This window comes from Sciurus vulgaris, assembly GCF_902686455.1.
Source record: "Sciurus vulgaris genome assembly, chromosome: X".
Lineage (NCBI taxonomy): Eukaryota > Metazoa > Chordata > Mammalia > Rodentia > Sciuridae > Sciurus > Sciurus vulgaris.
In genome coordinates this window covers 124,628,660-124,655,025 of record NC_136471.1, presented here as the reverse complement: position 1 = coordinate 124,655,025, position 26,366 = coordinate 124,628,660, and the positions used below count along the sequence as shown (strand labels likewise).

The 26,366-nt window shown below is 45.8% G+C and overlaps 1 protein-coding gene across 5 annotated transcripts in view; it reads right to left on the bottom strand.

Moving 5' to 3' along the window:
- The window catches only part of RAI2 (retinoic acid induced 2), a 67,929-nt gene extending 42,094 nt beyond the window's left edge, over positions 1 to 25,835 (bottom strand). For 2 of the 5 annotated variants that reach the window (XM_079123197.1, XM_079123194.1), the window contains exon 1: positions 25,039 to 25,391. The gene's annotated coding sequence lies outside the window, so the exon portion shown is untranslated. Of the gene's footprint in view, positions 1 to 25,038; positions 25,392 to 25,626 lie in introns of those variants that run through there. The other 3 variants (XM_079123195.1, XM_079123196.1, XM_079123193.1) reach the window with 3 other exon arrangements.
- Positions 25,836 to 26,366: the final 531 nt, after the last annotated feature.

The window sequence follows — 26,366 nt, the reverse complement described above, 5'->3', positions numbered from 1 at the left end:
CAAGTATAGCCGCAGGGGAAAGGTTAATAGAATGTAACTTAAACAGCTTGTGTGCTTCTGAATCTGACCCTGGTGGTGAGGGACGCCAGGCAAAATGGAGTCCTTCAAAACCCCAAACGTGATCTCTCTCCACCATCCCCAACCCTTCTATAGCCCGAGTTTATCTGTACCCTCCGTTTTCCCCTCACAGCCCTTCCTGCTCCAATTGTGTCCTCCAAACAGATGAGCCCAGCTCTGTCTGCAGATTGACATCTTGTCCTCTTTGAACACTGTAGGCCTCCAGATCACCAGCCCCACTGAAATAGGTCCACATGTTGATCCTTCCAGAACCGCAAACTCCAACTTAGCTGGGGATGGTGGCGCACACGTGTAATCCCAGAGACTCAAGAGACCCAGGCAGGAGGATAGCAAGTTTGAGGCCAGCCTCAGCAACTTAAGCAGACCTCAGCAACTTAGCGAGATCCTGTCTCAAACTAAAAAAAATAAATAAATAAACAACAATAACAACAAAACCTGAGGATATAGCTCAGTGGTACCCCTGGGTTCAGTCCTCAATGTCGTCGTAGCTAATTATATCCCTCTGTCCTGAGTCCCGCCTTTCTTAAATAAGGTGGAAAAATAATCCTCCAAGGAAAGATTAAAAAGGAGCTGGACAAACTGCTTTGTGCATTATAATTTTTCTCCCCAAAAGGATCCATTTTGGAATTCTTTTTTAAATGTTCACACCTACATTTTAACCGCATTTTGGAAAAGAATTTCATTCAAGAATCTTCCGCCCCCAACAAATCGAAGCTATATTTTATTTCATTTTTTTAAAATGGAAACAACCTATCCTGGTAGAGATATAAATTTTGTCTTTTCCTTTTTACTGTGTTTTCAAAGCCATTTTCCTCAGGGCTAGACACTGACTTAGAATCCTCTTAAAGAGCAAAGCCCACCCCGGCCCCCACACCTCTACCTCCTTCCCCTCCCCTAGGTCTTAAATGAGTCCATTTTCCCACACCTTTCTACAGTTATATATCCATTGTGCACAGTATTGGGAGCGACAGTGACAGGGAGCAATGGGACTAAGGCTGTCTGCCTTCATTGCAGCTTGGAAATTAAATACTATTTATTGTTGTCCTCCCTTGGGCCAGTCCCTAAACATGAACTTCTCCATACAAAAGATACCTAGTGGTGGTTTGGCTAAACCCCAGTGTAGATGCTACAAAGGATGCCATGAAATTTGCAAAATTCCCAAATAAAATGAATGCACGTGACAGAGAGCACTTTTCATTGCGGAGGAGAATGGCTGAATTGGGGATCAACTAAAAGCAGATTCTGAGACCAAGGTCCAAGTGCAAGCAGCATATGTGAGAAGGGATCCCAGGCAGCAAGTGTGGGGAACACTGCCAGGAAGAGAAGGCAGCCAGTCCAGGTGGGTTAATGAACAGCTGACTGCTGTGGGTGATGGAGGTTCCAGCCCAGTGGGAATTAACCTCAGGGAACTCTCTATTGAGGGGAATAAGCTGCAGTTTCTGTCTTCTACTGTCACTGCGACACTAGTTGAGGACTGCTTCTAAGGGAAGCATCCAAGCCTCTTGCTTGCCCCATGCCTGGGCCAGTCCCCAAATTGTAGAATGGAGCTTCAGGAGTACATGGTAAGCACACTGGCAGGCAAAGGTGAGCCCCAGGGACATAGGGGTCAGCCAAAGAGCTTCTACCCTAGAGAAGGGTGGGCAAGGGGTTAGGTGCTGCAGCCTGAAAGCCACCACTATGCAGGTGTAGTCCTACTGGTTCCTCTTTCTTCACTCCCTAGAATCCTTCCTGGAGCCCCTGAACCAACAACAAGCTGGATTTTCCCAAGATCTGAGGTCCCACAAAGTAAATTGGGTGTCTTAGAAGTCTTCTGCACCCAATAAGCAAGTCTTGGCATCAGAGCCCAAATCACAACCCAGAGCCTGAAGCAGCCAGTGGCCCTTCCAAAGACCCCAATGTACCCCCAAGGAGCAATTTAATCACTGCGACTCTTGGCTCCATAAATACTGAACTCCTCGTAGACGATGTCTGTTTTACATCAGAGCTTTGTGTCCAGAGAGCCTGCCACCATTCCCAATGTAATGCCTTATTCCCCAAGGGAGAGAAGTAGTTGAATTCAAGATGGGCCTCATGCAACTAACTGCTTCACTCTTCCTGGGAAGCCTGCTGGGGTAAGTTGGGGGTTTTGTTGTTGTTGCTGTTTGATTTTTGGCCAGGATTTATTTTTTGCAAGCTCTATCTTTGTCAAATGCTATCACAAGCAACATTAAGACAGCTCTACATATGGCCACCAAAAGACATGTTCAGGAATATTCATAGCAGCTTTATTTGCAATAGCCCCAAACTGGAAACCACCCAGATGTCCGTCAGCAGGAGAATGGATAAACAAACTGTGATACATCCATACAATAAGATACTATGCAGCAATAAAGAGGAAGGAACTACTGATAAAAGCAACAATATGGATGAATCTCATAAGCATAATCTAAGTGAAAGCAGCCAGACACAAAAAGCTATGTACTGCATGATTCGATTTATATGAAAATCAAGAACAGACAAAACTACAGTCATCTATGGAGACAGAAGTCAGAAGAGTGTTTGCCTTTGTGGGATACTGAGTAGGGAGGGGTGCTGGAACGGTATTCTGTTTTGATCTGGGGGTGGTTAAATGGATGAACACACATGCGCTTACAACCCAATCAGCATTCAAGATTTGTGTATTCTGCACATCTTATCGTGTTGGTGAAATATACCTCGATAAGAAGGTAAACTAGAATAATAAGTGGAAAATAATATCTAAATACAATAAGACCACTCTAGAGGATACTGCCTCCCTCTCTCTAACTGTGACCAGTGGAAACTTAAGCTCATTCCTCGAGCTTTGTCTCCTGAGGGAGAAAATGGCTGAGAGTACTTTCTTGTAAAGTTAGCATTTTTGCCAGAGGAAACAGAAGACAGAAGGAAAACCTAAAAGGGAGCATGGAGCCTCTGGTAGGCAACATGAATAGCTTGGGGGACTGAATTAGCGCCCCCCCCAAAAAATGCACATGTATTCACACATCATATCATGTCCACACCCACCCCAGGCCCCATACTACCTGCAGCACCTCACACTCACACCCAACACCACCACTGCGGCACACCCTACAGGCTCACACACACAGCCCTGCGCACATCATGTACACACACGTACACAGCCCCATAATGCTGCACATGCGCACACACAGGGAGGCAAGCATCTCTCCTCACAGGGCCAACTCTTAGCTGTCTCAGTACTGTCTGGGTAATCTCTCCTTCCTGCCACTGCCAACCACGGTCACTGTCATCATCATTATCATCATCATCGTTCAAGGAACATCCCTTGTGGACAGGGACATATCAGAGTGCACACAGCTGTGACCACAGACAAAGACATCTGCCTGGAGCCACCTGCTCACCCTGAAAGCTGTCTAGGCACATCAGGTTTACACCTGGTTCTAAGGAGTGAGTGTCCTGCAACCTTCAGCTTCAGCCCCAGCAGCAACCTTACAGTGACATCTAGTCTAGACATCCTCATCCTCCCTCTCTTGCTTCATTTTCCTGGGCCCAGATCAACACTGACCTTTCAAACAATGCTGACATCATTGCCAGGAGGCTGCAGAGAAATCATCCAGCATCCAGAAGGTGCCACCCTGTCCCTTTAGTATGCCAGCATCTCCTCACTGTTACTCTTTGCCATGGGTTCAGAGCATAGCTGCAGACTTTTGATACGCTGGAAACCCTTTCTTCTGCTGTTCTTAGTTACCTTAACTCAAAGAACTAAATCCATTGAGTCCATTTCTGTAGTTGCTAACCATTTGAGAACTCAGCACAAATGGTTCTGAACATGTGGAGGACAGTGAAAAAGGCCCACAAGTGTTCTCACAATTTCCCTCTAAGGAGTCTACCCCAAAGATAAATGCACAGTCATGTTCATCACAGTCCTTTTGTTTTAGAAAGTCTGGAACTGTCAATCAGGAGGGAACTGGTCAAGGTGATTATCACAGAGTATTATACGGAATATTACCCAGTCATAAAAAAGGATGACAGACTGGTATGGTCTTGACATGGAAAAAATGTCCAAGGAAATTATTTAAAGCAAAAGAAGTGAAAAGTCACATGGCAGGTGAGAACTGAACCAAGGGCCTTGCACGTGCTAGGCAGGTGCTGTACCACTGAGCTCCATCCTCAGCCCTAGATATTTTTACACATAATGTGAATTAATTTTTGCTAAGTGTGTATGTAAGGACTTAAAGAATAAAACAAAGCATGTACCAGTTTTCTCTGATAAGATTATAGAAGGTTGTATAGAAGGTTTCTTTGCTTTAAATGTCCACAATGTTTGCATTTTTCAATGTGTTACTTTCTTCAATAAGAAATACAGGATAAGAGACTAAAACATATTTTCTAAGTGCCCATCACTGGCTCCCACCCATTCTTTTCAAAGTCTGGTTACTGGTACTGAGGCAGCTGAACCTTGAAGCCATGCAGACAAGGATTAAATAGTTGATGCAGCATATTCTAGCTGTGAGTCTTGGGCATGTGACAAGGCCCTTTGCCTTATTGTATTCTGTCCTCCACCATTAACAAACCTCACTGAGAGCCTCTTTAATGCCACTCCCTGTGCCAACTCTGGGGAAACCATGGTAGACAAAGTACTCACCCCCTTCCCACTTGGTGTTGTACCTATAACTGTAAAGTGAAGGCACCTCTGCAGGGTTATTGGAAGGATTCTTACTATGATAACACTGTCAGATACATAAAAGGCCTTTGAAACTGTTGGCTACTTAAAATAAATCCAGGGATCATGACTTAGTTAAGGAAGGATAAGCTGCCTAACAGATAGCTCCAAACTTGTAGTGACTACAATGGCTAGAAATGGCTCATTATTTCTTGTTTATGTAACAGTCCAGGTTAAACACTCTAGATCAGGCAGTTCTGATCTATGCAATGACACTCTCTAGGCCGAGGAGGCCTTTCCATTTTTAACCATGGCTTCCAAGGTGACCCTGGGGCTTTGTTCCATCTCAGATAGCCACTGGGAAAGGACAGAGCTTGGAAAAAAGTATGGAAAGCTTTATGGTTGGACCAGAGGTGCACACATGATTTCTACTCCAATCCCATTGGCCAGAACTCAGGGGCATGGCCATACATAAAATTGCAAGGGAGGCTGGTAAATGTAGTCTAGCTAGGTGCACAGATGAATAAAATAGGTTTTGGGGTCTAAGGAGCAATCAGTGCCACAGTAAATTAGAGATGGAAACACATCTCAATGGCTCTGTGGGTGCAAAAAGCTGATGCTCAAGGAAGCCTTTGCTTTGAGAAGCTTTTTTTTTTTTTTTTTTTTTTTTTGCTGATACTTTAGTATTTTTGGAAGAACTCTAGAAGACATGTTTTTAAGGCTCTCTTTCTCTATTACCAAGGTTGTCCTGCCACCACCTAAAAAACAATGCCAGTCCCCAGCTCTGACTTTCACAAGATTTGAGATGCTGTCAAAAATAAATGCCAGCTCATCAGATTTGGTGTGAAAGAGATGCCAACACACATATAACTCAAACTAAAAGCTGCAGACAAGAAGCTGTACTGTACATACATTGTCCTCCTCCCCTAAAGAACCTTTAATGCTAGCCAGTGAATTCATGGACTAAATCATGGCAACTAATAGGAAGCGTCACTTTTTCCCCTTAAGCTGGCACTTTGCAGAACCAATACTTATGTGTCTGTATGCTAGAGACTTACATTACAGATTCAGAAGGCTGGAAATTTAATTCTACACTTGGGCTTGCTTTTATCATCCAGGAGACTGTAGAAAGTCCATGTGTGGTTGAGATAGGGACAAGATGTTTATAATATGATACTATTCACTCATTCATTCATTCGCCCATTCAATCAATATATAATGAATGAGTCCTCAATTATTAGCACTGTGTCCCAGGCTGAGGAGACCATGATGAAAGACATACTTACCATCTGAGGGCAGAATCAGCCATGGGAATGCATGGCTACAAGGCAGCAGGTGTTCTGTTGGAGAGGAGGTGTGTGCAATGGCAGTGGAAGCACAAGAAACAGATTATTAGAGAGGCTACTCAAGTCTTCGCTACTTCTCTGAGTTACCTGGCACAGAAGCAGAAAGTAATCCATCAGAACCCTCCTATGCTCAGTAGATGAAATGGCTGGACATGCGAAGAGAAAGACTGCTCCATGACCCCAAGGACTTTTTATTTATGCTTTCATTGGAAAGAGAGCAGGAAAAACACTAGAAGCTGCAGATGTTGGATCCTTCCTCTATACCAGGCACTGTGCATACTTGTCAGCAATCTTGCCAGGCAGGTGTCACCACTGCCCATTGTACTGAGACACTGCTGAGTCCCAGAGAATGTAAGACACTTGTCTTGTTATGCAGTAATCAGAGACCTGAGGATTTGACGTGTTCAACTTCACAGACGGGGCCCTTTCCATTGCCTCCTCTTACTGCCCACCACCAACAAGGAAAATCAGGGAAAGCAGGCCAAATGGGTAGCAGTGGGTACTTCTGGGGAGAGGTAGCAAAGGATCATGGGAAGAGGCTGGTCTCAGGGACCAATGCTCGCCTCCTGGGAGCAAAGGGAGGATAAACTGTCATCATCCATTCATTGATTCAACAATGTCTATTAAGCAACTGCAAGGTGCCATGCCCGGTTCTAGATGTTGGGGGGCTATGGCAGTAAACAAGACTTGGGGAGGCAGGTGGTAGAAGAAGGGGATTACATATGCTAACAATTTTTATCACACATGAGAGGTAATAAAATAGAAATCTTTTCATTCCTGATGTGGATGATTAGAGAAAAATACATTAACAGAGTTTAGAAAGAAATCAGTTCAAGCACAAGAAATGTGGAATTGTGAAATATACTTTGCAAACTCCGGGAGAAGATAAAGGATAAACCCAGAGGGAAAAGCCAATTCTGAGGACATGAACCAAAAATGTTGACAGCCACAGTCTCTAGGTAGCAGGATTATAAATGATATTTATTCTCTTCTTGTCATCTTTCCATATTTATAATTTTCAAAAAATAAGTATGTCTTAATTTTATGATCATAGAAAAACAAAATTGACTAAGAAGGTAAAGAAAATAAAACCCCAAAGAATCAGAGCAGGCGGCTTCCCTGTGTTTCATCTCTTCCTCTCCTGGCACGTAGGCATTAACTGGCAAGTCAGCCTCACTCCTATAGTAATTCTGAATGATATCTTATTTCAACACACTGCCTGATTATTTCAGAATTCACTCCTGGGGTAGCCACAGGAGGAAATATACACTCGTCACTGAGATATCAGGGACTGAATCCTGAGCTTGATTTTTCATTAGGGCATTGTGCCACTTTTCAATTAAGACAGGTTCATCTTTTTTTTCTTTTTTTGAAAAGTGCCGATGTGTAAAACCTCATTTCCTTCCTTAGCACACATGCTTGTGGATTTTATTTTTAATTTATTTCCATGTGCTCCTAAGAGTGGCAGAAAAACCGAGCTGGTGAGCTGTGTTGCCACAGTGCTCCGGGTGCTGGAAAGGAAATGGCAGCTCTGTATGAACAATGCTCTGGAAAAATCTGGGAAACCCAGTAGAACACACCTAGGGTTTGTATGAAAGGGCAGGCATTACTCACAGCTGCTTTGACAGTGAGAAAGGAGACAGAAGAGCTGTGCAGTCCTTCAGCAATGAACGTGCCTAGATGAATCGGTCAGGTCTAATCTAGAAGCCAAGGAAGAATGGTCTCATGTCTCAGTATAGTGCATTCCTTGCATTAGCTTTTTATTCAAAGTATTTTCCACATTCTTGAATAAAAGGAGCTTTCCACCCCACCCCCTCAAGTATTAAATCTAAAAATGAAAATATCCCCACTCAAACTAACAGGGTCTGTGAGGGGCCTATGTTCTTAACATAAGATTCTGCTTCCTGCTGGAAATATTGTTTCAGACAAAATAGAAGCAATGATAGAAGGAGTGCAGGAAACATCTGTGTATACAAACAGGCCAGCTCACTAGGAATGAAAATGCATTATGCATCACGAAAGTCTAAATATTTTTATTAACATAGTTTGTTAACCAAGAACTGAGAAATAAGGTTCCCTAAGAGTACCCCATGAAGTGCTTGCTTCAATAATTCATTTTATTCTTAGGAGAGAAGTAACTCTGAAATCTTATCTTAGATTTTAGCAATGAGTTTTCTATTAAAAGTTATTTCTTTTCCATCTCAGGCTGAGCAAAGCTCTGGGCCAAGGGGGTTAGGGAATTTGTTTCATAAAACTGACAGCTTGGCGAGCATTCAATCACTCGGCACTCCACAGCCCAGGAGAACAAATAAGTCCTTTTCTGATGCCGCTCCAGACACATTACAATGTATGTTCCATAGCTTTATTCCTGCCTTCGCACTATTTGCCTCCTGCTACAAAAAGAAAAAGGGGCAGAAAGCACATGGAGAAATACACCGAGACCTATGAGGAAGTGAAATTAATCAATCACTCTCTCATTTGGAAGTTGCAGAAAAACATCCAGGTTGGATGTGCTGTTTTAGTGGTTGGGCCTGGCCTATCCATTCAGGGAGCTCCCAGCCATTTTGTTGTCCTGTCCTCAGTGCTTCTGGCCTTTGCAAGATCTAACAGAAGCTTTGATAAGGCAAGCTTGATGGCTGCCTTTGGCAGAGGTGCTGCTGAGAGCAGGTGACTGGCTTACAGCCTGGGCATCGTCCTGGGCAGCAGAGATCAGCAACCCCAGACCTTATATCAGCAAGAACCCAGCTTGGAAACTCCAGCTTAATAGGCTTAACCCAGAGCAGCCAGAGAAAGGAAACCATTACAAAATTTCTGTCCCCTCCACCTTTTATAAGAAATTATGAAGACTGTTTTCCTTGACACTCATACCCAAAAGTATAGTTTAAAAATCTCTATGAGACACAGCTAACACAGGCTCATGGAAGATGGTGGTGAGGGTAATGAAGAGGGCACAGGGGAACCTCCCGAGGTGGCCTTTGTCTCCACTGGGATGCTGGTGACCTAGGCATGCTGTTGGAGGAAATTCTTCCAGTTGTACACTGAATAATATGTGTACTTTTCTATAGGTATGTTAGGATTTTAGACAAAAATCGGAAAATAGAAATCTAGCATGGGCTTCTCCCATTCATACAGCTGACTTTAAAAAACAAATATTACCCAGAGAAGAGTAAGCCATGTCGCCTCTACTCCTTAAAAATTCTGACCTCTTAAAGGTGGATTTGAAATAGAAAACCTGTTTTAAAAGGATGATACCATCATTTAAACTTTCACTTACCATTCCCTTTATGCTTGGGGAAGAACATACCATTGACAATATTGCTCTGACGAATATCCCGTCCTAATATAATGGTACCGAAGGATGTCAGGCACCATGGCAGATTATATCCTAGTGACTTTGGGGGCTGAGGAAGGAGGATCACAAGTTTGGGGCCAGCCGCAGCAGTCTAGCAACATCCTATCTCAAAATGAAAAATAAAAAGGGTTGGGGATGGATGACTGGGTCCAATTCCCAATACCAAAAATAAAAATAAATAAGAAACCCAGAAAACAGAAGGAACAACATGAACAAATAACAGAGCTCATTTTTACCTAGAGACTCATTTTAGAATTAGTAGGGTCCTTAAAGGGTAGGGTCTTTCCAAAGACCCAAGCCATTGTGGTCCTTTTTCACTCCTCCACCATCCAAGCCAGGCGGCCAGATGAATCTCATTCTTGGTTTTTCACACCTTCTATTTTTTCCTTCTCTTTTATTCCTTGGAACTGAATTGCTCTTTAATTGCCTGCCCTCCCTATTCCTACTGCAGTAGGTTCAGACGCCACCAAGAGAATGAACTGGTATCCTAAGATGAGTTTGTCTCCTCCCTTTGTCACATTTATTTTCTTTTTAATGGATACCCAAAAATGACATTTATGGGGTGCCATGAGATGTTTCGATACATGTATACATTGCGTGGTATTCAAACTAGGGTAAACAGATCTATCTGCTCCAACAATGATTTTCTCTATGGTGAAAATATTCAAAGTGCTTTCTTCTAGCTTGTCCTGCTGCATTTTGTAATGTAGATGAAGCCTTGCACCAGGACTGGATGGGAAAAATCCCTTTCATTAGCTTCCTATTTCAAGCACTCCTTTGTCCCTACCCTTTACAACATGTTGTCTGTTTATTTACTGAGGTTTATTTTGCAAGAGAAAATGGTTGCAATGGGGGTGGGGAAGGGAAGCTTTTGATGACTTAAAAAATTGTAATTTGGTTTCAAAAGAGTTATGAATAATGGAGGGCTACAGTCACTGTGGAAATTAAGATCTGAGTGGTCCACTGCTATCAATGATTCTGTATTTTGCTCCTCCAAAAAAAGGTCTTTTCGAATCGTGATTTCAAGGATGTAGAAACACATTATATAAACTGTTTTTCTCATCCCGGGCCCAGTATAAAATATTTCCATGTCCAGTTAAGGATCTTCAAGTCACAGATTCTGGCAGGACCAAAGGATTTGTTCATTCACCTGAAATTCATATGAAATGTCCAGACAAGACCTCAAGAGGCAGGTGGGATAACAAGGAGGACATGACACAGTCTAGTTCCCAGGGAAGCAGAATGGAGTTCTTGGGCTCCTAATTTTTTTTGATGACTTTGTTTATTTATTTATTCATTTATTTTGAGTACTAGGGACACTTTACAGGGGCACTTTGCCACTGAGCTACATCCTGGACCTTTTTATTTTATCTTAAAACAAAGACTCACTAACTTGTCCAGGCTAGTCATTTTGTTATTGTTATAGATGGATGTTAGGTTGTAAAAAAGGGCGCGCAGTTATGGTTCATCGCTAGCTCCCAGAAACGCTCCACAGATACAGGTCTCATACAAGGAACCCTTTATTTTGTGCAGATGAATTCACGTCTGCACGGGGAAAGGGGAAAAGGAAAAGGAGAAAGATGGCGTATGGTTCCTCTCAGACATAGGAATTTCGCGGGCTGAGAGGAACCAATCGCGGAGGAGAATTCTTACAGACTGACTGACGGACCAATGACATATTAGGACGTAATGTTGGAGACAGGAAGATTACAGCAACGTAAGCCGGAAATTCCTGTAACGTGAGAGGCGGGCTAACGCAGATTGACAGGTGACGGGGGAAGCCGGGAATTCCTTACAATGGACACAACTTATTTATTTTTATGAGTGTTGATGATCGAACCCAGTGCCTCCCAAGTGCTAGGCAAGCGCTCTACCACTGAGCTACAGCCCCAGACCCCTCGGGCTCCTATTTTAAGAGAAGCATTTCATATGGAACCAGAGCTCTTTGAAAGGGTTTGGGATATGTTCTTGCTTTTTCTATGCACAAGCTGCTTTCTGCTTCATGGTGGCATCCCTATGCCAAGTCCCCGGGCTGAACTGTCTGCACTGCTTTGGCCCCTGCCCAGATCATCTGTCCATGTTTCAGTGCCTCTCCTGGCAGGGAGGTGACCAACTTACGCTGGTTTGCCCAAGACAAACTGGGTTTTAAAACTGAAACATCTCATGTTCCAGGAACCCTCTCAATCCAAGGCAAAGCAGGATAGATGGCTGGCCACCAGCCAACCCTCTCTTCCCAGGTGGGCAGGATCAAACTCCACACACACTGCTTCAAGATTCTGACCTATTGTATGGATTTGTAAAAGTGTTATTGTATGTTTATACCTTTATTTTATTTATTTATTTTCATGTGGTCCTGAGGCTGGAACTACTCAGCCCCTATTGTATGGATTTTTCAAGTGTATTCAAAGCTGCTGAGGAAGGTGCTCCTGGCTATGGCTGGGTCAGGTTTTGGTTTTCCTGACAGTAGTTTGAAAAAGCTCTTTTTACCCATTGTTTCCAATCACATTTTCTTCAGAATTGGGAGCTCACAGGATTACCTGAGCCACCCCAAGATTTTCTGGCCACTCCCCTAGGCTTCAGCTATCACTACTCTTGATTGCAAAGGGAGGGGACTACAAGACAGAAACCAGGGTGTCCTGACGATTTAGCCTACCTACCAGCTGTTTTCAAGTTCCGCAAAGTCAGCTTTCTAAATATTTTCAGGTCCAGCTGCTCACCTCCTCATCCAGGGTTGTTATCCTGCTTCATTTCGTCCTCTTGTCCCTCCCTGGGTCACTGCAATGGGGCCTAATTGTTCTCCTTCCCCAACCCCCACCCCAGTTCACTCTCCACTGGGAAAAAGACCAAACACCTACATCAAATGATTTCACTGGCTTCTTTGAAACAGTTCAGGATGATGTCCAAGTTCTTTATCAAGCTTCGTAAGACTCTTATGATCTGGGCGTGCCCATCTTTTTGGTGCATGACTCAGAACCTGCCCTTTTGCCACCTCAGTTTCCTCATCTACAAATGGAAATAGCTGTTTCTAAAATGTACTGTGTGGTTCAAGTGGAAGCACCCATATTCAATTCTTGGCCAGGTGCTTCAACTCCATCTTGGACACTGAGGACATGGAGTCCTTGGCCCCCAACCATAGAAGTGGTAAAAAGAGATGAAGGATAAGGATGGAGTACTAGGTGTTGTCCTCTTCAGAAAGAAAGGGGCAAGTGACAGATCTGAAGGCAATGCAGTAGTATCCCATACAGATAGGAGGTGAAGAGCTCCCTGCTCCAAATCTCCACCAGGGAGCCGAGAACAGGTGGAGTTAACTAGAGAGAGGAAGGTGGGTTTCATTCCCTGGTGAGCGATGGTGACAAAAATGAGAGAGGGCTAGGCTTGGGGACTCATAGGTTTGACAGGCTATAGAGTGGGTAGGTGGCCCACAGTCGAGTGGTAGGAAGATGCAAGTACTCGAAGCCCAAGAATTTTAAGTTTTGCCACCAACAGGACAGAACCTCTATGATAGCAGAAATGAGGCCTTGAGTTCATGTTTTGAAGACTTGCTTTTGGAAACAGACAAATTGGGGAAAACCTGTGTGCACTTTTTATTCAATGGGTCATGCACATCTAAGTGCTAGGGAGCACATTGCCAGGGGCCAAGGGAGGCAGGATTGTCAGAGACTACAATTAAGGTAGGCTTTAGGAAAAGCTGCCTGGCTCAAGAGAATGCATGTCAGTTTGAGACCAAGCCACAAAAAGAGACACTTGATTTCTCCCTCAAAAAATAAAATAAGAGGATGAGACAGAGAAAAGGGAGAGCATAGGTTCTCTGGGGAAAACACCACAGATTTGTCACTTAGAAAAAAAAACAATTCTAAGTTACTCTTATTCTACAAATATTCCTTAATATTGTGTAAGTGGCTATATCATGAGTAGCCTCAGCTACTTCTTTCCACTTGTATTCTCTTAAACAAGAAAAACCTCAGCATCTTAGACCCATTTCCAGAGACTTTTCCAGACCTTCCCAACCTCCAGTCTTGCCCCAGGGCAGCTGGCTTTTGCCTGTCCAAAAAAGGACAAAGACTTTAATTGGGGTGAAGAAATAAGGGGGGACCCAGCTTCATTATCTGCTTTTCTCACTTGCTACATCTGTTTTCTTTCTAGTTAACTTTGCTGTCTCTGTTAAATCACAGAGACCAGCAGATGGGACAGCAAATAGGCATCTCTGCCAGGCCTTGCCCTAAATCACCATGGTGGTCAGGCAATTCCCAGAGACCATTCTCCTCCTTCACCCCATACCTGCCCCTCCATCACTTCCCAAGGAGTTCCACGTTAAAATTGATGCCTTCAAGAACAATCGCCAAGGGAGAGAAAAACCCGACTGTCACCCAAATAAAGGTGGGGCTGGGAGAAGGTCAGTTCCCTGGGACAGCAGCAGGAAGGAAGCTTCTGCCAGCTGATGTGAGCCAGCTGGAGGCAAGTCTAATGCACGCTACAGCTGGAGAACCACTGAGAAAAGGACAAGTTGTGTTGGACCACGGGGGAGGAAGAGAGAGGTGAAGTTCATGGACGCCCTGGAACAGAAGTACATAAAACAGAAAGCAGGGGCAGAAATCAGCCCCGAAACAAGCACATTGTAGAGTTGCACTGTCCGATACAGTTGCTACATGAGGTGACTTAAATGTAAAATTAACAGAATTAAAACTTCAGGCCTTGGACAGGGGAGGAAGTTTCCATTATTGAAGAAAGTTCTATTGAGGGGATGTATAAAATCGGAGTTCCACTACCCATAAACTGTGTGACCTTGTATAAGTTACTAACCCTCTCTGAGCCCCCATTCAGCTTCTGTGAAAGGAAGCTCAAAATACCCATCTACTCAAGATTGCTTATGGAGCCAGAGATGAGATTGGATATAAATCACCTGGTATAACTGTCCAGGAACTTGATAAATGATAGGTAATATTGTTGCTTTTAGGATTTCATGAGCAGTTATTAGAGATGTTTCCAAAGAAAATGGATGGTATGCATTGGCTATGAAGGACTCCTGGTACTATGTTTCAATTGCAAATTTCAGAGCTTGTGTAAGTGGCTCTGTATTTGACAGGACAAGCCAGTAGTGCATTTTGAAGCAACACCTAATTGCTAGCAGGCCAGAAAGGTGGCGTCCTAACCGAGAGAAGTAAGAGGCTTACAGTAAGGCTATAATTCTTGAAACCAGAAAACCTCATTTTGTGAGAGGCTTTCTTTTCTCCTTCTTTTATTTTTTGTTTTAACCACTAATGCCAGAATCCTTAGGACCACCTATTTCATTAGACCTAAGGCTTCAGCTTTCTTCATCTACAAAGATGCCCAGAGATTGTGTAACCTTCTTTTAGGCTTCCCTTCTACCCACTGACCATATTAAAAAAAAAAAAAAAAAAAAAAAAAAAAAAAACATAACCCAACCCAGAGTAGTTGTACAACCCAGAGACACCCTCCCATCATGCACTACTAAAAGCCTGTCTGTGCTCCATGAGGGGAAGAATGGGCTAGGAAAATGGAGAGAGTACTTTAAATGTGGAAATAGGGAGTCATTGAATATTCTTGAGCTAGGGTGGTAAGATTAGAGAGGTGCTTTAGTGAGAGGAAGCTGACGCAGGCAGCTAAGGGAACAACAGTAGGAACCAGCAGAGGAGGGAAGAGGCTGGGGCCACACCAGGAGGGTCTTTTGAGATCTGCATTCATGATAGCAGTGGGTAGGGCTAAGGAGAGGATAAAGGGGGTTCAAGACCACGAGAACTGGCAGTAGCGTTGACACTGAAAGCCATGGATAAAGGGTTGAGGCTGCATGCTTTCATATTAGCATCCAATGGACCAGTTTTGCCCTTCAAACTCTGAAGATGCAAGTTCAGGGCTGGGGATATGGCTCAGTTGGTAGAGTGCCTGCCTCTCATGCACAAGGCCCTGGGTTCAATCCCCAGCACGGAGAAAAAAAAAAGATGCAAGTTCATTCTTCATCTGGTCTTTGGACGGAGCCAGCTCTCTATGGCTCAGGGATCTGAAGAGTTGATATGGTACTTAGGGCAGCAGCCCCAGGACCCTTTCTCATGTTGTTGATTCCCACTTTAGGAATCATAACAAAGGCTTCCCTTCCTGATCTACTCAAGACTCCCTGGGTGAATCCCAAACTTCTTAATGCCATGGATAAGTACTATTTCCAAAAATGCAGGATACAAAAGTTAGACAAGTTTGACTTTGTCAAATAAAGATATTAAAATACAAATGTCACCCACTATCTTTATCTGTCATAAAAGAGATGCTGATACACCAAGAAAAGTAGAAAAGACCATTTTAGAATAAAGGGCAGTTCTGTAACATGGAAAAGGCTCAGCTTAAAAAAAAATCAATTTTCACTTTTTTTCCATTTCACTATGAATGAGCAGAGATCTTATTCCATGAAAGCAGTCGTCCGCAAGCCCAGTCTGTGGGGACCACAGGTTTCTGTGATGTTCCAAGATGGTTCCCCAGGTGGTTTAGGCTGTATGCTTCAGCCCCAAAGACCTCAAATCGGGCTGCCCAGCTCCTAAAAGCACAAACAAGCTCGAGATTTCTGGTGTGGGTGCATCCAACCTGGTAGAATAAGCCACAAAGGATCTTACAACAAATGGTCTCACATTGATATTTTCACATTCAATAATTTCATATTCAGTCTAAAGGGCTAGTGATTTTTTTCATAAAAGGAAATTGCAGCCAGAGCTAATTGCTCAATCTGAAATGTATCTGGACATTGTTTAGATGTTGGAAAGGAAACAGTAATGTTGCAGAGTTTGAGCAAAAAGATGAAATTAAATGTAAATTAGTAGGAAATGTAGCCCCGTATTGTCTTCAAAGCTTTGCTGTATATAGGCAAAAGAGCACCCCCATTTTCAGCTTTCCTTGACATTTTTCTTATTTATAAAATGCAAAAGGAAATTCATCGGCACATGCTCAATCCATTCCCATCCATTGATTTGTTAGCCAATCAATGGCTGTTGTAATCTGAAAAAAAATAACACTGGTTTCTATGACCCTTTCCAAGGGAGGCCGTGTTCAGCTAAGCTTAATAAAGAGAAAAACAGCAAGGACCATCTGGAAAACACTCTTCCGGAGTCGCAAAAGATAGTGGCAGCCTTTGCCCAACCTGCTATAAATAAGTGTCTAGGAAAAAAAAAAAAAAAAAAAAAAAAAACACCCGATTTTCAAATCTGTTTCTACTTAATACAGCTGCAATAGAGTTTATTTAGCTTTTCCCTATAGCAGGAAGACTGTTTGCATTTTTATGACAAGGGTCTAAATGTTTTTCACAGCCATTTCCATTGCCATTATTTTGAGGAACAACATACCACTCGGACCTGTCTGTTGGCTTCTACAGCACACAGCGGTGGCCCCAGTGGCCTCTGCACCACAAGACTGGCCTCTAAAGCCCAGATTTATGATCCTGTTTCCTCTTTCAGTGTTGCAACCATCACCCAAACCCTGGCCTGCAAGGGGCTGGCAACTAGAATGACCAAGTGTCACGTGCTGCAAATCAATTATTTATCCGCACACTGTGGATCCCTGCCAGCTCCCTGCCTCTTCTTCAGGATGACAAGGACTCAAACTACTCTTGAACTCACCAAGCAGGGTATGCTGCTGGCATGGCGCACTCCTAAATGCTCACCTTTCCTCACTGGCTAAGCCTGCCCGGGAATCCCCCTGCGCGTGACGCTCTGAACTCCTCAGACACATTTTGGGAAAGGCCTGCCTATGTCAGATGGCTGCAAGGTGAAGCAGCCTCTGATGATTTTTGCACTGAGACCTGCTCCTACCTCTACCAGTATCCCCTGACACCCATCCCACTCTGAGAGACAGGCAGGACAGGAGTGACCTGGGGACAATATCCCTGTGTGATGAGGGATCCATGTCGCTGCCTTCGTCCTGCCCCTTCCATGCACATTCCATTTCCACACATGGACAGGGCACGGTTTACCCTCATGATACCTTCCCTGTTTATGCATGATCCTCCTTTCTAGCCTTTCAAGTAACCAGAAAGAAGATGGCTGAGGTCTTGCTCTGGTGGCAACATGTCCTCTCCTCCTACTGCCTGTAGGCATTACCAGGTTCTAGCTGTTGGAAGGAGCTCTGTCCATGTCTTTCTGGGCAGAGTTCCCCAGCAGAACTGCTGCTGCAAAGAAGTAATGTGTGAAGAGGGAACAAGATTGGAAGGGTGGGGGAACTGCCTGAATCAGAATGTCTGATAATTGTGCAAAATGCACCCTCTATCCACCACTGACTTTCTCAAGCAGTACTAGAAAACATGGAATTTAGTGGTGGATAAAAGGGTTGCCACAGTCTGAAATGAGTCCCTTACAATGTTACGAGCAGAGCTCTCCCAAGTACGCTAAAGGGCTAAATTAATTGGCTCTGGCTTAAGATGCTACAGGAAAAATGACAGTGGGGAGGGGCGGGGGTGGAGGAAGATGCCTGGTGGCTTTGAAGTCATGCCTGGAATCAGGTGCATATGAAAAAGAAATTAGGGAGGAATAAACTTGTTCTCTTTATGAAAAACCAGAGAAGCTGCTAGTTCTTACAATGTGCACCCCAATTACCTATGACTTATTCAATTGCCTGTCTTAAAAAAAAAAAAAAAGAACTCTGTGCATATGGACCCTTCCACCAACCTTAGAATTAAATCAGGCACATGACCCACTTCCAACTGTGAATTAATCACCCCCATGAACTGTATATATAAAAGTCAGAGAGAGAAATTGTGTCTTTTTTTATTAATTGAAGTTAAATTTTCTGAAAGCCACAAATTACTTATTAAATTTTGGTCTAGATCAATCGTTCTAGACTGGTGATTTTGTCCCAGAGGGGACATTTGGCAGGGTCCAGGATGGGGGTGGGGTGATGCTAGTGGTATCTAGCGAGCATCTGCTGAACATCCTGCAGTGCACAGGACAGTCCCCTATAGCAAAGAACGGTCTGGCCGAAAATATCAACAGGGCCAAGGCAGAGAAACAGTGCTCCAGATAAAACCAAATATGCTTATCCTTTAACATGCACATCTTGGCTGTCACCAAAGGGAAAAGACCTCATTTTCCTCAAAACCTAAGGTGGGTTTACACATGTGTAGAACAAGGACATATTCCCTGCTTTATCACATAAATCAAAGAGGTTCTCAATCAAAATCTAGGAACACTAAAGAAATATCATGATGATGGTGGGGCACTTTAAATGCATATTTCATCAGCCTAAATGGATGGAAATTAATATCTCATAAAATAAAGCGATTATCTAGTTATGTTCCATACAAAACCAAAATCAATACATTGTATCTTAATCTGCAATTAGAGTTAAAAAAAAAACTAAAACAAGGAAATGTCATTCTTTCCCATTTCTTGCTAGCTGGGTACACCCTTCTGAGCACCAGCTATTAAAAAACAAACAAGAAGACAAAAACCTTTTTTTAAAGCAGATTTTTCCAGAGCATAAAAAGCTTCCTGAATCTTTCCATTTTATTTACTGTAGATTCAATCATTCTTTAGTGAGCAAAACATGCAGCCCATTCTCTTGGTTATGCTTGCCTGGCTTTCCAAATGCCCTCAAAACTGGGATGATGAATCACATACTTTGGCCCCACTGTGCCAATTAATAGTAAGCAAAAGAATTCCACACTGCCAAGATAGGACTTTCCGCCTGGTGTGTGTGGTGGGGGGCGGGGGTGGAATCCTCCAGCCAATTGCTTTCAGAGGATCTTAAGAGCAGGTGCTGCCATTCCCTAAAATTCCTTTAGTTCTGGAACATTCTGTGTGACTGCAATGCCCCCAGCTTGGGGGTGAGCTGTGGTCAGGAAAAACCTATGTTCTTAGAGTCAGCCTAGAGCATCCAGGCTTAAATCATGAAGGAAAGATAGCTGACACCATTTTGACCCTTCCAGGCCTCCATTCTTTCCTCTGAATTACAAGGCAAAAGTGGCTGTACATACAAAGGCAAAAGTAACAACAACAACAACAAAAATGCCCCAACACACCCAGCCTTGGCTGCCAGCGAGGCTTGCTTCTGCCGCTGAAAAAGAACAGTTGCTCTAGTGCAGCTGGAGGAGCTTTTCCAGGGAACTGGTAATACCCTGGCTGTTAATGAATTATTTTTCGCCAGAATGTCGGATTCTTCCTGTGCTCCAGTAAACAGTCTGCTTCTGCCATGGGAAACAAAACCAGCTCCTTCTGAGGAGCCCAAGGAGGTCAGCCAAGGGTTCCCTGTGGGGGCAGCCCCCTCAGGAGCCACAGCCACAGGCGCCTGACCTATAAATCACCACAGTCCCAAGTTCATTATTCCATCCCTTTCTGTCTATTCATGCCATGCCCAGAACCCGGGGTAGGGCCAGGAATGCATGGCCATGACCGAGATGATACCACATTGCCAACCAAAATCATCTCTCCTCTCCCCAAGTCTTCCTTTAGTCAGGTATCCTCATGTGCTACACTTTTGGGTATGTGACACTGGGCTTCTCTGCATGCATTCTGTCATCCTCACAGAAACTGTATTTATGTCCTTGCTCTTGCTCTCATGAAGCTGTCAGGAAATGACTGTGTATATTCTCTTTTCTTCTTTCTCTTCATAAGGGTTGACCCCAGCCCCAAGTAATCCATTCTCAGCATGAGGGTGTCTCCCTGGGACATTATTCTCCAAGCACAAATCCCTGAGAAGGATATTACTTTAAGCTGCTAAGAGGGCAGGTGTCAAGGAAATTACTGGCCCAGGCAGGACACAACTCTCCAAAGGACAAGAACGCCAACCAGCCTGGGGTGGGCTGGGTGGTAGAAAAAGAAAGACAAAAGAGGCCATTTTGTTCAAGCCAGCCTGGCCTTACTTTCTCCATTAGGTTTCTGGGACCCACATTCCTCACAAAACACTACTAAACAAACATGCTCATGGGTAGGCCTGATGGGGGACCCCCAAAATGCCATCCCAGCTGCTGAAAATCAAAATCATCTGATACCAGGCTGTTGTGGCTACTGAGTCAGCCCCAGGCCTCCCATCTACCATCAAGACAGAGGGCATTTATGCCCCCAGCACATCTGGAGGAGCTATGACATCACAAGGTTGGTGGCTAGTGTGCTCCAGAGCAGTGCTGTCTGATAGAAATAACTATGTAAGTCAGAATGTTCCAGTAGGCACATTAAAAATTAACATAAACAGGATATATAATTTTAATACTATATCTCTTTAGCAATATATTCCAATATCATTTCACCATGTAATCAAGACAAAAATTATCAGCAAGCTTTTATGTACCAAGTCTTAGAAATCCATTGCTTATGTTTCATTTATAGCGCAACCTAATTTGGATTAGGTTCCTTTCAGGTGCTCCATAGCTACACGCAACTAATGGCTACTGGATAGGATAGTGCAGTTATAAGACATTTCCATCAACATAGGAATTTCTATTAGCCAGTGTTAAGCTGAAAGACCAAAAGGCCACGGGAAGGGGCGTGACAGGTTTAAGTAGGGCATGCTCCAAAATTCTCTACAATTATTAAATTGTTAGAGCTAATGATGACAGCAGAAATTGCAACTACCAAGATTGGGATGTTCTAGAATCCCAGCTCTACGTCTAAATGGAGATTCAAATGAGCTTTATGAAAGGCCCTGGAACCATGCATGGTCTAAATGTTTGTGTCCCCCCTCGAATTCATATGTTGAAAGTTTAATCCTCAAGGTGATGGTATTAAGAAGTAGGGACTATGGGATGTGATTAGATCATGAGAGCAGAGCCCTTATCAATGGGATTAATGCTCTTATAAAAGAGACCCCAGGGAGTTTGTTTGCCCTTTCTGCCATTTGAGGCCACAATGAGAAGTCACCATCTATGAACCAGGAAACTGCCCTTTTCTAAACAGTAACTCTGCTAGCAACTTGATCTTGGATTTCCCAGCTCCTAGAACTGTGAAAAATAAATTTCCTTTGCTCACAGGCCATCTAGTTTATGCTCTTTTGTTACAGCAGCCCAAATAGGCTATGACAGACTATACCTACATTGTGGGGGAGTTGTCCCACAGCTGTGAGAAGGCCAACAAAGGTATAAACATAGAATCTGCTGGTTGTGTCACCTCCACCTTAGCTCTTCTGGTTTGTTCAGGGCAGGGGCTAAGACATATCACCAAAGTCATGAACTTCTTTCAGTAACAATTCTGGGTCTGCAATCTAATTTGTTGAGGCAGATACAGAACATGATCAAATTATATGTGCCTGTGTCTAAGCATGCATGTGTGTTTGTGTGTGTTCTGGGCCAGAGAGAGGAGGGTCATGTGTGAAATCCAGAAGTAGTAATGTGGCTGCCAAAATCCCCTCCTCACCAGCTGCCATCAGAACACTGGGGAGCAGCAGACTCGAGAGGCTCATCAAAAATTGTGAGCCATGAAGGAGAGGTCTCGAATCCGGAAGCAACAAGATGACGGGCACCCAGGCAGACGGTCAGGTGGGAGGGAGAAGTGGTAATCAGAGGCATTCTCCAAAGACAAGAGCTGCCAACACTACAGCAAGGATATTACCCTGATCCCCAAATCAAGCTGAATTCAGAATCCCACGCAGGCTTTTGTGCATGGGAAAAGTGTAATTAGCCATTTCCCCCCTTCCAGAAGAGCCTTGTTTTCTGGAGTACCCCTCATATTCTCATCAGAAAGGCAGCAGAGGGGTTAAAGGCTACCATACCATCTGTTTGGAAGGAGGCTAAGGGATTTGTGTTGATGACGCATCTGCATAGCAAGTCCCCTCCTCATTTTTATTTAGTGTTTGTTTACTTGAGACAGTAACAAATCAAAAATACCTCATCTCTCCCTTGGGTCCCACCGCGGACCTTGGGCTAATCACTTAACCTGTCTGAACCTGTTTCCTCATCTAGAAAGTTACAATTGATAATGCCCATCTCACATGGATGTTGTAAGGATCAAATTGGGGCTTGTCAGCATGAAGCCACCAAAGACTCAGAGCACAACACCGGGAACTGAGTCCACAACAAACATACAAACCCCTGGATTTCTCCTGACAATGATGGACAGCTCTCTCCTCATCACCATTCACTCCAACAGCTTCATCATTTGGTCACTCAACTCTCATTTATTTAGCAACCATAGGGTGTTGGGGATTCCTGGATGAAAAGCACCATTTTGGATCTATCCACCTGACACATAAATGTGTCATGGGTAACTGGGCTGCCTCATGGTGGGCTTCCTCCCCCATCCACCCCACCAATTAGGTAGCATGTTTTATGAAGGGGGATGGACTGAGGATTCTGGCCTGTTGGGAGAAATAAATAAAAGACTTAAGGACATATTGCCCCTTTAAATCATAACCACCAAAGTCGGGAATCAGACTCGTGACTGGAAATTTCTGAGCATTATCTGTAAAATAATGCTGCTTAGGGGTCACAGGGTCACTGCAAAGGTTTCCCAAATGTGAAGTGCCTGGCAGACAGAGGGCAACAATAAATGCTAGCTCCCTTCCCAGTTTATTTTCCTCTAATTCCCTCCCTCCTCCCCCAAAATCTAAGGTTAGAGCAGTAGCCTGAGAACAGACACTTGGTATTTTCTTATTGTGGATTTGGAGCACACTGTGTATGGCTGTCTGTACACATGGAATATCACCATTCTGGGTCAAGGGACTTGAGAGGCCAATCCTATCCTCAGTTTCTGGGTCATTATAGGCAGAGCTCTCTGGCTGCTGACGCAGGAGACTTACTGGTAACACCTGGCCATATGACCTCCCAGCCTTTGCTTTTTCTTTCTTGCTGCTCACATGGCCCCATCTCAGTACCTCTGTCATCTGGATACACGATTTTACAATTATTTTTACAATTCTTGCCCCAGCTGCCCACCAACCAAATTCTCATGCCGGCAACTGGCATCACCTGGAAAACTGCTCTCACTTGTTCCTGACTTGACTAATAAAAGCATCCCCTGGGTGGCTGAATGGTCCACCCGCTGGTGCCAAAACAGTCTCCCAAGTTCCAGTCTGACTTGGCTCACAGTGCCAAGTCCACCTTGGACATACCTCTAGTGGGCATCTGTCAGGATGAGAATCCATTTGCAGGATACTGTGTGTATGTGGAGCGGGTGGGGTGTCTGGGGTGGGGGAGGGTCTCGGCTTCTAACCCGCATAGAAATGGATGCCACCAGACTCACCATGCTATGCCTTCCAACCCACCCCTGGCTTCTTCAAGTAGCACAGCTCCTCATGTTGCCCTCTGAGGAGAAAAGGTGATGGAAAACCTGGGGGTGGGCGTGCAGTGTGGCACTGGGGAGGGGCTCTGCCACCCACTAGCCTCCTTACCGTCCCACACCACCACTCCTCCACTGTAACAAAAGGTACTGCCGCACGGTGTTTGCAAAGTTAGCAGAAGTCTCTTGGTCTACCAACAAACAATTCTGATGACTCAAAAGGGGGAAGAGAGACATCTAGAAAACGGTGGGAAAGAGCCCCTGGGAAAAGCACAGAAAACCTTGCCTGATGTACGCTAAGGCTAAGAATTGTTTTCTCCCTGCTGACTGCTTTTCTCTCTGTTCTAAAGAGAAGCGTCCAAGAATCGGCTAAATAAAGGGATCACACCAGAGGATGCGAGATAATGCTAAACCAACAAAAACAAAGACCCAAATGAAACAGAGCGAGCCATGAGAATACGCGGTTATCAAAACTTTGTTTGGCCGTATCTATTTATCATCGCTGTACACCCGGGCTCTGCGGAATATCATTCTGTTGATGTCACTTATCCTCAGCAAAATATTTACACATCCTTAAAAACGCCAGATGAGGGGGGCTCGCTGCCGCAAGCCGCCACTCAAGCCTGATCGCCAGTTTCTGGGCAGCCCAGAAGGTGGGGGCACGAGGGTGGGTGGCACCAGTGGGCACAGGTAAGAGCTACCAACAGTTCCGGGAACGCGGCCACCCGGGCGCTACGCCCTGCCCTGCCCACCTCTCCTCTACCTGACTCTGCAAGAAGCAGCCACATCCCCATATGGTGTCAGCGTCTCCTCCTCCTCCCATGCCTTTCTCATTGATTAAGTTCCCAAACCATTGTTAAAGCCGGGTTGCAGTTCCTTAGAAAATAGGCTAAATTCAATTAAGCTTCCCCCCGCCACAAAAGGAATATTCATAAAAGTTTGGCAGGCAGAAAGGAAGGCTGACTGCATGCCAGGGGGGTGGGTGACAATCCGCTCCTCCAAAGCCACCTTCCTTCGTACCCCATCCCTCTCTCCATCCATCCGTCGTGCCCCAAACCTACTCCAGGGACTTCTGATAGGGAAACACAAAGCAGCAGCTGTTTGGCAACATTTCTACCCCTCGCCAGCAACTGTGGTGGGATGCCATTTCCCCACCCAGGCGGAGCTTATCCTGAACAATAGTCGGGCTTTAAACGGCAAACAAGCAAACACACAGAGCACAACCCCAACCCCGAAAAAGCCAACGGGGAGGGACTCCCTCCGCAGCAAAAGGCGCCACTGAAACGCACGCAAAAAAAAAAAAAAAAAAAAAAATGCAGCGAGGACATTGCTCAGTGCCTAACATGGCAGAAAGCCCGAGCTGGTGCGGCCACCCCAGGACTGGGCATTGGGGGGCACCCGGCTCCCCGAGCGCCGACGCACACTCACCCGACTCCAGGGGGATGCGGGGCTGGCTGAGTGTCACAAAGAGGAGCCCAGCACGATCTGGCAAAACCCAACTTTCCACCGGGCTCGCCAGGGCCGCCAAATACGTCAACAGAATCCATCTTTCGAAGGGCCTGGAAGGCGCCGGGTTTTCCGGGCCGGGGCAGAATGGCAGATCCGGAGGCGGCCCGGTGCGGTGCCCGGGCACTGAGTCCGCCGCGCGCCGCCCTCTGCGCCCGGTGCCAGCTCGGGTGGCTGCCCGAAACCCACTTCGGGGCCCCCGCCCCGCGGGCCGGCGCCGCCTCCCCGGCCGTCCCCGGCCCCGCCGGCCAGTGCGCGGCGCCGGGAGCAGGAGCGGGGCCCCGGCGCGCCTTACGGGTGGCGGCCTTGGCCCGCGTCCCCGCCCCCGCCCGGCCCTCCCCGCTGGCCCGGGCCTCTGGGCGCCGTCCTGCCCCCGGGAGCAGGCCCCTCCCCGGGCGCCGGGCCCCGCCAGACGCGCCCAGCCCGACGCGCCCCCTGGGTCCCGGTGGCAGGTCTGCCTGGGGAGGGCGGGGGTGACCCTGGCCCGCACGGGGGCGCCGCGGCCGCTACCTCGCAATCGGGGCCGCCGCCTCCAGGAAGCCGCGGGGTGGTCGCGGGTGCGGGAAGTCTCCGATCTGGCCTCGCCGCCGGCCGCCTGAAGTGGGTGCACAGCGGTGGGAGCCTCCGCCGCCGCTGTCACCAGCCGCTGTCGCCGCCGCTGCTGCCGGTTGTGCGTGAGCGTGTGTGCGCCTGTGTCCGGGCGAGTGTGTGTCTGCGTGCGGCGCCCGGCCTTTACTATATACACCAAGGGGTGGGAGGAGGCGGGGAAGGGGAGGGCTTGGGGGAGGTGGCGGAGGAGGGGGAGCCGGAGGGGGGCGAAAGGGTACCCGAGGAGGCGGCGGCGGAGGAGGGACAGGTGATCTCGCCCACGGGGAGGGCGTGGCTGTGGGCGGTGCGGGGTGGCAGGAGGAAGGGGAGCCCCGGGCTGGGGGCTGGAGGACGCACCCGGAGGATCTGAGGATCAGGGACCCTGCTGCCTCCCGCGGGCTGGGGACGGTTCCAGACCCCTGGATGAAGAAGAGAGAGGAACAGAGCCCAGGAGGGAGGCAGTGGCTGGTGGATGGAGGCGAGGGAGGTGGGAAGGGCCAGGCGATCACTCTAAAATGCCAATTGTGATACTGGTCCAAGATTGTTCTCACAAAGTGGGAGATTAGTTAAGACAAAATTAGTCCACGGACAGAGTCTAATTTCTATCCAAGGAATGATTCACTTATTGGTCTAACATTTATTAAGCACCTAGTGTTTGCCAG